This window comes from Dendrobates tinctorius, unplaced genomic scaffold (genome assembly GCF_039654945.1).
Source record: "Dendrobates tinctorius isolate UK_male_01 unplaced genomic scaffold, ASM3965494v1 ptg000046l, whole genome shotgun sequence".
Classification (NCBI taxonomy): domain Eukaryota; kingdom Metazoa; phylum Chordata; class Amphibia; order Anura; family Dendrobatidae; genus Dendrobates; species Dendrobates tinctorius.
In genome coordinates this window covers 86,495,462-86,508,380 of record NW_027361714.1, presented here as the reverse complement: position 1 = coordinate 86,508,380, position 12,919 = coordinate 86,495,462, and positions in this window count along the sequence as shown.

Genomic DNA, 12,919 nt, shown 5'->3' with positions numbered 1-12,919 from the left:
CAATGGCAGGTGGAACTGGACCTGGTAATGCTGAGGTGAGCTCTGGCAGTTAAACTGGATAATATGATGTTGAGATGAGTATCAGAAGGTCAATTGGACCAGCTGACGTTGAGATGGGCTCTGGCAGGTCCAGTAGGACCGGCTGACATGAAGATAAGCACTAGCAGGGGCAACATACTGTATAGAGATACGAGCACTGGGACCTGAGAACTCACAAGAGTGTTTGGAAACAATCTCACAATATTGCACAGGCACCTCCATGTTGGAAGAGTTGCTTTAAATAGTATGTGTCCATCCTCCAGCTATTGGCTGGGGGCACTTTAGAGGAATGCACGTGACCCGTTTAAGAAAGAGGACGTGTGCACGTGTGCGACGCCCACCAAGGCCGGGGGGTACTCGGTGACTAGGTCTCCCGAGTATAAGTCCCGATCCTCCAGGAGATGTGACTCAACATCCCGTGGGGTGACAATAATTCGGAGATCATCCCAGGCTCCGTGAAGAACCCTCAGCCTTTTTTTTAGATCAAAGGAGACCACTGTGCCCAGCCTCTGCGGACCCCTGTCGGCATGTCTGGCTTTGCGGGCTTGGGTCTTGAGCCTCTGGTTCCTATCCTCCATTGCTCTCCATTGAGCTCTGTGCTCCTGCTCCTCCATCTCCAACCTGAGCGCCTGCTGCTGGCGGTAGTCCTTCCAGCTGAGAGTCTCTACACCGGCACCGTATGCTTGGGCTTCCCCAGGGAACCCAATCAAATCCATCCCCGGGTGTTCCCAACTGTACACAACCCTCTCTCCACGCATCTCCCGGGGCATGCATTCAGGCCATAGTGGAACCGTCAGTCTATTTCCGGTGTCGGACTTCTGGTCCCAGGTTAGATGTTCACGCGCCTGGCCGGGTTTGAGGACTGGCGGGGGTTTTAATGGGCCTACTAGGGTCCAGTCAGCCACCGGAGCAGGGTCGCTCACATTACCTGCCTCCGTTGCCTCTCCAGTGCCGAGCTCTTCTTCCTTCTCCTCCGGGGTCTGGGATGCTGGTCGCGAGGCCGCCCACCGCTCGGATACCTTCTCCAGCAAGGCCTCTTTCCACCGCGACACCATGGTCATCTGCGACCTTAAGAGATTGCGGCTCAGGTCCTCGACCTCGGCTCCAAGGAACTCCGAATCCACTGCAGGCAGCTGGTCCAGGTGTTCATCCCATTGGCTGGGGGAGCCCTCCACTTCCACCCCACGCTCCGGAACTTTCCAGCCACCACTTGCCATGATCCGCTCCGGGTTCCTTGTCGCCTACTCTTCCATACTCTGCTTCCACTCACTCCTTTGTGGTCAGTTCCTTTTTCTTTCTCTTTTCCCACCACCCCAGCCCAGGAGGCAGATCCCCCTGGCTGACGGACATGTTCTAACTGCATAGAAGTATTCACAATGGGAGGGCATGTTTTTTGCGCCTTTCAGCAACCCACTCCACGATGGGAAGGTACACCATTTTCTTTTATATAATTTCTGGGTGCACGAGATCCAGTTTAATAGGTCGGTACATCCTGTTCATGACGCTAAGTTGCGACGCCCGCCAGAGCCAGGGGGTACTCGGTACCGGGCCGGTCAGTTCTTCAGGGGATGTCACGGCAGCAGTGACCCGGTCCGTGGCCCTGGGCGTGCAATAAAATGTAAGAGGGAAAAGTTTATAAGGGATTAAGTCATGATGCCACCCTTGGTATTTAGCAAATAAGAAGATGGCCGATGCTGCGATTCAGATCCACTGGAGCAGCTGGTGACGCAGCAAAGATATTACAGCTCTCCATGGGTAGAGCTAGGCCCCAGGGCAGATATAAGATAGTAGAAGGTAACTGTTGTAGTGCAGGGCAGAGGATGCAGTAAATAAATCTGAGGACACAGCGGGGTGCAGTCTTCACACTTTTACTCACAGTCTTTCAAGTTACAATCCCCATCCAGGGTGCTGTGTCGTCTGGGTCGGTGGTCCAGCCAACTCTCAGGTAGTTTGGGATACACTTTACCAGAACCCCCTTCTAACCTTCCATCTCTGGTCATCTCGCTGCGCTGGCTCCCCCCTCTCCTGCCCTGCACCTCACACACAGTGTCCCAAGCCAGCAGCCTCGGATAATGTCGGGCGACGTCCTCTTGGTCCCCTTGATCATATGTGGCTGCCTTTTCAGTGAATGTATGTGGATTTAGCACGTACAGATATTACAGCCTCCAGTTAGCAAGCTGGGTCCTACAGTCTCTCCACTAGTTTGGGGCCGGTCCCCTACTGCAGCCTGGTCCTTCCACCTGACTACGGTCAGTGTGGATTCAGGCGCCATGGGTGGATTCTTCACTTCCCTGGCCCCTAGGACCCCTTCTTCCTCTCTTCGTTACTCCTCTGTTCTCTCTACTCCTGGGACGAGCTACTCGCTCTTTCAGTCCCAACCACCACCTCCCTTCTACTGACACCTTCTGACTCCTCTCCCAACTGTAACTCCTGTTACCATGACAACTCTCCACTACCAACTGTCACTCTACCTTTTGTCTCCTACTCTATCTACTTCCTCCACCCACACCCTCTACCTAGTTCCTCCCTGGCCTAGAGAGGTGTTGTGTTGGGTGCTAGTGTGTGTGGGTCCTGGGTAGTGCCCCCTCCTTACCCGAGAGTGGGGTACCACATCTCTTGATGAGGTGCAGTACTTCTGTGGTGACTAGACCCTCAGGGGCGCCACATGTGCATGCCCTAAGCACAGTGCCTGGTGACCTGCATATGGGGCATGCACCCTGAGTAGCAGCAGACCCAGAAAAAGCAGGATGGGGGCTACGGTGGTGAGTACGCTGGCGTCTCAGCAGGGGGAGAGGGACTGCAGGCAGAGATGCCGGATCTACACCTTAGGTATGTCTGTCCTTGGCCTACAGCAAAATAAGCATGTAACACATATGGATATTGCTGCAGAATTGGTAAATATTTGTGTCAAAGTCTTCAATTTGTCCATAGGGATGATAGACGACTTTCAAACCAGTTGATAGCATATAAAAAACTAGATTTATTCTGCTAAATACGGCTACATTTTGACCTGTAGCGGGTTGAAACGTAGATGTTTTTGGCAGAATAACATTTACTTTTTTAAACGCTATCACCTGATTTGGAAGCTATACTGGAATTGTTACCAAAGTGGGGTTCCGTGGTGTTGGAATTTGTATTCATCTGATGAAGGAGTTTGTCACAAAGAGGTTATTGCAAGTATCACCAACTGTCAAGGCGGCGTCAGGGTCTGTACAATCCACAGATTATTACACTCTTCCTTCTAACTCCATTGATAGCTATGATCAGCGCAGGGTGACTCGGGCATCAACTCAAAAATCTGCAGCTCCTAGGCAGATCAGCAAGAGTTAAATCCTTCATAGGCTAAAGTTGTTAATCTCCTTTTGTCACATGATGTGGGAGAATCAGTCAGTCATGTCTGCTATGCTCGCTTTGCTATGTAAGTAATGCCAGCTGCAGTTAGTCTATCCTGGTCTGGAGAGGTGGACATATCAAGGTTTACTGGTGGTTATTCTAGAGTTGTTGCGAGCTGTGTTTGGTGAAGCCTTTCCTTTTCCCTTGGTGTCTTTATGTTACTTTATTGCCACACAGGATTTACACTTTTGTTCCTTAGTGTTTTCCCTGTCAAAGTGCAGTTTGACTGTGCTTCTGTTTACCATGTCTGCCTTGTTTGTGTTCTCCCCATACAGATTAGTGCTACTCAGGAGCATAGTGAGGAACAAGACCAACCACCAGGGGTAATCCTGGGACAGGGATGGCTTGGGACTCCTAGCCTGAGGAACAGTATAGGAGCCCATTTGCTATTTCACAGCCACAATGTGACATTGTGCTGCAGGCTATACTATTTACTAACTTTGATTTAGCAGTGTGTGGACACACCCTAAAGAAACCCACTCTGACTCTTTTTAAAGAGGATCTGTCACTTTTCATAAATGTTTTTTTACTGGCTTAAATTATGTTGTTTTTCTTGTTCCTGTTAAACTGTTCTGGAGATATGGGCCCTCTCTTCACTCTGGGTGTGGTCCTCAAATAGATGCTCACATCGAAGAGTTGAGAACCATGCCTGCTATGCTAAATATAAGGAAGAGGAAGCCATATCTCAGGAATGTAGAGGCACAGGACCAAAAGAAAAAAACCCCACCAGATTCAAGAGAACAGTGGCATTTAGAGTAGGTTGAAAAGATACATATTTTTGGCAAGTGATAGGAACCTTTTAAAAACAATAGCTTATACCCAATGTCAATAAAATAAACAGTACCTTGAAATTTCTGTGCAACCCCTTAACTATCTTGTCGCTTTTACTATACATGCCTAAATGTCCGATTTCATAAATATAGCTTATTTCTGGTTATATATTACGCATTGCACACTAGTACGCAAAATTAAAATATTCATGTTCATAACCATAGATGTAATGCACATTTCATTTACCATTCATTTATATTAACATTACATGCAAGAAGATATTATTTCTCCTTTCTGACAGATTACTCAAAGGCTGGGAATCATTAGTCAAGGCACTCAAGCATACATCATTTATTAAGGAATGATCTCTTCTAACATCTTATACAATTCTTGCTGTAAGCATAAGTGAAAATTTGTTCAACTAATGAGAATATGCAATTTTCTTGCATGATTTGTTACACTTTTAGTACACTGCAATACAAATTGATACCGTTTTCTAGGAAAACAACCTAGGTATATGTTTTTTTCACATTCAAGATTAATTAAAAGTTATAAAAGTGACAATGAAGGTAATTTATCAAGATAGCACATGGAATGTAGGAATGCATCCACAAAGAATTATGTAAAATATGATTATATAACATACTGTGAATGTGTGTATTCAATCATATTGATTTGAAACATATTGTAAAAATAGAACAATATAAGGAATTCTCCATTATGGCAATGGCAATTAGATAAACATAAAAAGCTCAGCATTGTGAAGTTCATAAATTAGTTAGACAGCATGGAAATAAGCATGTTTGCAATTAATTTGATTTTTTTTTCTATCCACTGTCATTCTCCTGCAGTGATATTTATCTTTTATAGTGTGCAGCTTGGCCTCCAGACTCTGCCCAGAGTGAACAGTAGTTACACTGCAAGAAATGGGTTACTCTTAACATCCCACTCAGCTCTCTGAAACCCATTGATTTATATACAGCAGTTAGCTGTTCATCCCACTGCCATCCTTCTCATCTTCTGAACAGATGCAGTTCTAAATCACCAACCCAACAGCTTTCAGAGCATGTCCCCTAAGCTCAGCTTTTACGCTCACTGTCTGGAGCCATGTGCTTGTTCAAATGTCCTGTTATCTCTGTGTAATTACAGTAATGACAGTGTGTACTCCAGAACAAGCTACTGAGAGTTGAATGTGTTATAGCAGAACTTATGCTGAGCTTTATAGTGCTATTAATACTTTGTTTCTACTATTCACCAGAGGTGTCACTCAAGGAGAAGTGAGTGAGAAATAAGTATTTGATCCCTCTGGCAAACAATACTTAATACTTGGTGGCAAAACCCTTGTTGGCAAGCACAGCAGTCAGATTTTTTTTGTAGGTGCTGATGCGCACATGTCAGGAGGAGTTTTGCTACACTCCTCTTTGCAGATCGTCTCTAAATCATTAAGATTTTGAGACTGTCACTTGGCAACTCGGAACTTCAACTCCCTCCATAAGTTTTCTATGGGATTAAGGTCTGAAGACTGATTAGGCCACTCCATGACCTTAATGTGCTTCTTTTTGAGCCACTCATTTGTTCCCTTGGCTGTATGTTTTGGGTCATTGTCTTGCTGGAAGACCTAGCCACGACCCTTTTTTAATGTCCTGGCAGAGTGAAAGAGGTTGCCACTGAGCATTTTACGGTACATGGCTTCATCCATTCTCCCATTGATGTGGTGAAGTAGTCCTGTGCCCTTAGCAGAGAAACACCCCCAAAACATAATGTTTTCACCTCCATGCTTGACAGTAGGGACGGTGTTCTTCGGGTCATAGGCAGCATTTCTCTTCTTTCAAACACAGTGAGTTGAGTTAATGCCAAAGAGCTGAATTTTTATCTCATCTGACCATAGCACCTTCTCCCAATCACTCATAGAATCATCCAGGTGTTCATTGGCAAATTTCAGACGGGCATGCACATCTGCCTTCTTGAGCAGGGGGACCTTGCGGACACTGCAGGATTTTAAATCTTTATGGCATAATGTGTTACCAATGGTTTTCTTGGTGACTGTGGTCCCAGCTGCCTTGAGATCATTAACAAGTTCCCCCCGTGTAGTTTTAGGCTGATCTCTCACCTTCATCATGATTAAGGATAAACCCACGAGGTGAGAGTTTGCATGGTGCCCCAGATCAATGTTGATTGACAGTCATTTTTGTCTTTGTTCCATTTCTTACTAACACCAACAGTTGTCTCCTTCTCACCCAGCACCTTACTTATGGTTTTGTAGCCCATTCCAGTTTTGTGCAGGTCTATGATCTTGTCCCTGACATCCTTAGAAAGCTCTTTGGTCTTGCTCATGTTGTTGAGTTTAGAGTCTGACTGATTAATTGAGTCTGTGGACAGGAGTCTTTTTTTAGAAAGGTGACTATACACTCACTGGCCACTTTATTAGGTACACCTGTCCAACTGTGTGTTAAGACTTAATTTCTAATCAGCCAATCACATGGCGGCAACTCAGTGCATTTAGGCATGTAGACATGGTCAAGACAATCTCCTGCAGTTCAAACCGAGCATCAGTATGGGGAAGAAAGGTGATTTGAGTGCCTTTGAACGTGGCATGATTGTTGGTGCCAGAAGGGCTGGTCTGAGTATTTCAGAAACTGCTGATCTACTGGGATTTTCACGCACAACCATCTCTAGGGTTTACAGAGAATGGTCCGAAAAAGAAAAAAAATCCAGTGAGCGGCAGTTCTGTGGGCGGAAATGCCTTGTTGATGCCAGAGGTCAGAGGAGAATGGGCATACTGGTTCGAGCTGATAGAAAGGCAACAGTGACTCAAATTGCCACCCGTTACAACCAAGGTAGGCAGAAGAGCATCTCTGAACGCACAGTGCGTCGAACTTTGAGGCAGATGGGCTACAGCAGCAGAAGACCACACTGGGTACCACTCCTCTCAGCTAAGAACAGGAAACTGAGGCTACAATTTGCACAAGCTCATCGAAATTGGACAGTAGAAGATTGGAAAAACGTTGCCTGGTCTGATGAGTCTCGATTTCTGCTGCGACATTCGGATGGTAGGGTCAGAATTTGGCGTAAACAACATGAAAGCATGGATCCATCCTGCCTTGTATCAACGGTTCAGGCTGGTGGTGGTGGTGTCATGGTGTGGGGAATTTTTTCTTGGCACTCTTTGGGCCCCTTGGTACCAATTGAGCATCGTTGCAATGCCACAGCCTACCTGAGTATTGTTGCTGACCATGTCCATCCCTTTATGACCACAATGTACCCAACATCTGATGGCTACTTTCAGCAGGATAATGCGCCATGTCATAAAGCTCGAATCATCTCAGATTGGTTTCTTGAACATGACAATGAGTTCACTGTACTCAAATGGCCTCCTCAGTCACCAGATCTCAATCCAATAGAGCATCTTTGGGATGTGGTGGAACGGGAGATTCGCATCAGGGATGTGCAGCCGACAAATCTGCGCCAACTGTGTGATGCCATCATGTCAATATGGTCCAAAATCTCTGAGGAATGCTTCCAGCACCTTGTTGAATCTCTGCCACGAAGAATTGAGGCAGTTCTGAAGGCAAAAGGGGGTCCAACCCGTTACTAGCATGGTGTACCTAATAAAGTGGCCAGTGAGTGTATAAGACAGCTGTCTTTAATGCAGGTAACAAGTTGATTAGGAGCATCTAACTGGTCTGTAGGAGCCAGAATGCTTAATGGTTGGTAGGGGATAAAATACTTATTTCTCACTGCAAAATGCAATTAAATTTATATCATTTATACAATGTGATTTTCTGGATTTTACATTTGATATTCAGTCTCTCAATGTTAAAATTAACCTACCCTTAAAATTATAGACTGTTCATAAGCCCAGCCTCAGGACCTGTTGAAGCGCAAGTGCGTGAAACGGCCGTCGTCCACTCTCTGTACGTTCCTCCCGTGCCAATGCCTTTTAATCAATAAAGAATTTTCCCGACAGAATGGTGAGTGCCATCACTTTTTTTCTCTTTTGTACATAATCAGTTAAAATTAACCTACCCTTAAAATTATAGACTGTTCATGTCTGTTAGGGCTGGCGGAACGCACCAAATTATAAAATAATAGTGGGCGCATTCGCCACCTGGGGTCCACCGTGCAAAGTTGGTAGGCTGCTGCTAAGTAATGGCGGACGTTCAATATGGCGGTATAACACACGCGGGTTAAACGTCACCCGGGGTGTGCTGGGCGAACTCTGTTAACTCACAGAGCCGCATTAACGCTAATACACAAATGCTGAGCCTGTTCACACTCACAGCGCTCGGGGAGAAGACCGCTCGGTATATGGTCACAGGACTCTGGCCCCAGGACATAGGACCAGCGTCCCTCTAGACCTACCGAGCGTGTGGCGTCGCAGCTGCGAACGCCGCTAACAGAAACCAACTGCCGCGAAGCGACAGTGCCTGCCATGGTACGATGGTGCCCTATGGCAGGCGACACCATCGGACGCTAGTGCTGGGAAGTGACAAGCACTTGTGGCCTATGGCTAACAACTGGCTGACGCTGACTCTGCAACTAATTCCCTAACCACATACGTAATATCAAAGGGAGGGGAATTTTAATGAGTCATTCACCAGGTACATGCATCCGTCATCATCCACACATATAGGAACTAAAGTCTATACTAGTGCATGGCCGAGCGGCCATGCGGACCTTTTATAGCCGTGCGCTTCCGGGACCTTCCTGATGCTCCAGATGGACCAATCGGAACAGGAGAAGGACCTGAACATGTGACTCCCGATCTCCAATGGGAGATCGTCTCATGAGCATGCTCAGTGGGCGAAAGGAAGGACTTAGCCTCTGGAGTCTTTTGCTGCTGGCCAGGCTGCATTGCCATAACTGAACCAGAGGTGGCAGTAGCAACTGGACCCACAAGGCTGGTGTGGGCTGAACGCCGGGATCGTGAAGTCTGCTGAGCAGGCTCCACTGCGGCCAGAGAGGAATGGGAAACCGAAGGTGGAAAGGCTCGGGATTCACGCTTTGCAGCGCACGGAATCCGACGCCTAAAAATGTCTTTGTCAATGGGAAAGCTTACAAAATCAGCAAGGAATCAAATAATATATATATACTGCTCAAAAAAATAAGGGAGCACTGTTCGGTAGCGGTCCTGCTGCTGGGTTGTTGCCATCCTACACGTCTCCTGGTGTACTGGCCTGTCTCCTGGTATCGCCTCTGGACACTACGCTGACAGACACAGCAAACCTTGCCACAGCTCACATCGATGTGCCATCTTGGATGAGCTGCACTACCTGAGCCACTTGTGTGGGTTGTAGAGTCTGTCTCATGCTACCATGACTGTGAAAGCACAACCAACATTCAAAAGTGACCAAAACATCAGCCAGAAAGCATTGGTACTGAGATGTGGTCTGTGGACCCCACCTGCAGAACCACTCCTTTATTGAATGTGTCTTGATAATTGCCAATAATTTCCATCTGTTGTCTATTCCATTTGCACAACAGCATGTGAAATTGATTGTCAATCCGTGTTGCTTCCTAAGTGGACAGTTTGATTTCACAGAAGTTTGATTTACTTGGAGTTAGATTCTGTTGTTTAAGTGTTCCCTTTATTTTTTTAGCAGTGTATATACAGTGCCTTGCAAAAGTATTCACCCCCTGGAACTTTTCAACCTTTTCCCACATATCATGCTTCAAACATAAAGATACCAAATGTAAATTTTTGGTGATGAATCAACAACAGGGGGACACAATTGTGAAGTTGAACGAAATTTATTGGTTAGTTTAAATTTTTGTGGAAGGTGGGGGTGAATACTTTCGCAAGGCACTGTATGTGTGTGTGTGTGTGTGTGTGTGTGTGTATATATATATATATATATATATATATATATATATACACAAACAAGAAATGAAGATGGCTCATTAATTATGTTGCATATAATTTTGTTTTACAAAGCTTCATAAAATCGACGATTCAGACTAACATATGTATCTTCTGACTGTCTGCAAACCTTTGCTCTGATTTATCAAAGAGAATACGTCACAAATTTCTTTAAAAAGTTCCAAACATTTTAAACTTGGAGTTGCTCAAAATTTTTTCGACTTTTGGCGTTTTTATGTCAGTTTTGCTCAGCTCTATCACAATGCTTGAAGTTGAAATGGAATGGGGACATGATGCCAAAGCTTGTCTAGTTCATGAATAGAATAAGAGGCAAACAGGGGTGATCGTTACTTATCAGACTCGCCGAATTCATTAAGAAGTGTGCGCCTCATAATGAACAAGGCGCCTCTGACTCCAGCATGCCTCCTCATCAAGACAAGGATGAACAACATTGGTTTTGATCAATAAAGGCTTTTATCTTTCCAGCTAGTTGTCCAAACATATAAAGCAAAAGCTTAAATAATATTTGGCTATATTTAATGTTCTTAGCCTTGCTGGCATTATAAGCAGTATGAAGTACTGTAGCTACTGGAGATACAAGAAACGCTGTTGTACCAGCCCAATTTACATGGTGGGGCCATCTGGAGCGACAACTCTTAAATGTATTTTTTATGTGTGAAGAATATTGCAAAGATTATTTCATGCAAATCATTTGTATCCTATATAGCATGGGATTATAAAACCCCCTTCAGCATGCAGCTGTATGAGAACACCTAGCTCAGCAGGGGGGGTGTCAAGCCTCAAAGTCGTGAGCGAGAGATCTCACACCTTGACCAGCTCAGAACAGTACAAAGGCCTGCTTGCAATATAGAGTTCCGCTGAAGCTGCAGGCACCTTCTAGAACATCCCAGAAACATAATTCCATAAGGAGTTATGGAGATACTATATGTCCTAGCAGCACGGTGGCTCAGTGGAGTCCCACCAAGGACAACATCTGCAAGGAGTTTGTATGTTCTCCCCGTGCTTACGTGGATTTTCTCCAGGTATTCCAGTTTCCTCCCACATTCTAAAGACATACTGATAGGGAATTTAGATTGTGAGCCCCAATGGGGACAGTGATTATAATGTGTGCAAACTGTAAAGCGCTGCGGAATATGTTAGCGCCATATAAAGATTATTATTATTATTATATCTCTGAAATCCCCAGAACATGGTGAACGCCCGCCTGCATCTTGACTCGTTCTAGCATTCAGAGGTATGGAGATAGATAGAACAGCTAGCAGAAACCAGAAAGCAAAGCCATGTTTGGTTTTAACACGTAATAGGGGCCTGGTCAAATCCGATGGCTTCAAATCCACCTCCCTAGGCCCGTCTATTAAAGAATTATGACCCATCTTAGGTTTTGGAGTTTTTAGCTGTGGAGGCAAGTGGAGGGGATTTAGATTCAGTCCAAAGGCCAGGAGGGGATTAACCCAAATGGGATAAAGGCTAGTATAAGGCCATGTGGTCCATCTCTCTATTATGCATGTGGTCCACTTCGAGAGTGGGGGCCACATCAAGTAATATGCTGTGAAAGACCTAGGATCCAGATGGAGCCCATGTCCCCTGCAGCCCAGTGTACACATGATCGAACATAACACAGTAATTGACATGATCCATCTGCTTATATCTTTTGTCCTACCACTATTGTATTTGTATATCTGACCAATGTATATGTATAACCAATGTATATATAGTGTATCGTCTAGTAGGCCCTTAAGGCAATTAAATATATAATTTAACCTTGGGCTGCTCTTTTATTTCAAGTCACGAATCCAAAAGTCCATTTCTCAGCTTAACATTCCATGCTACTGGGACTGATTTCTGGCCCAATATAATCCCAATATAATGCCGGTAATGGACTGGATTTATATCTAACGAGGAACTGGTGGCAGTCCTACCAGACTGGCCGCGCTCTGTTTCACTGGTGCTAGTGAAAGGGGCTGTAAGGAGTAGCAAGAGTGGGTCACTGTACCGGGATCCCTGGGGCGAACTGGCCAGGTGGTGCCGACCCCTATACAGGGACCGCTAGGAGCAGGCCCGAAGGAGTCGGATACCGCGACAGCTGATACCAAGAGGCGGCTCAGGTGCGGATGAGACAAACAAGGCAGAGGGTCAGGAGTGACCGGAGTCAGGAGCAACAGGAGTCAGGAGCGACAGGAGTCAGGAGCGACAGGAGTCAGGAGCGACAGGAATCAGGAATGACCGCAGTCAGGATCGACAGGAGTCAGGAGGGACAGGAGTCAGGAGTGGCAGGAGTCAGGAGTGACCAGACGGGGCCAGAGTACCGTACGGAAGGCACGCGATAATCAGGCGCCTCCATGAGGGAGGAGCCACCTGATATACCCTGTGCTGGAGTTTGATTGTTAATCGCTCCACAGGGATGGTGCAGAAGGGGTTAAGTGAGGGGAAGAGAGCGCACCCATGGCCTAAGGCGCATGCCCGGGAAAGGAGCAGAGGAGGAGGAGGAAGCCTTGTGCAGAGCTGCAGGACGGGAGACCAAGGGTGCTGTGTGGCTTCTGGAGCAGTGAGCGGGGAGCCGGGGGAGACCTAGGGAGCAGGAGCAGGCAGAGCGGGACCCGGCAAGACAGGTGACGCCGGCCCCGACCTGACAGGCGGCACTGGTGCCGACGTGACATTACCCCCCCTTTACGTCTCCTCTTTCTAAGATTGGCCAAGAATCAGTCCATGATGCGTGGAGTATCCACATTCTCTCGCGATTCCCAAGACCTCTCCTCAGGACCAAACCCTCTTCAATCGATGAGGAAAAAGGTCTTTCCCCTAACCTTTTTCATGGCCAAAATATCTCTCACTTCA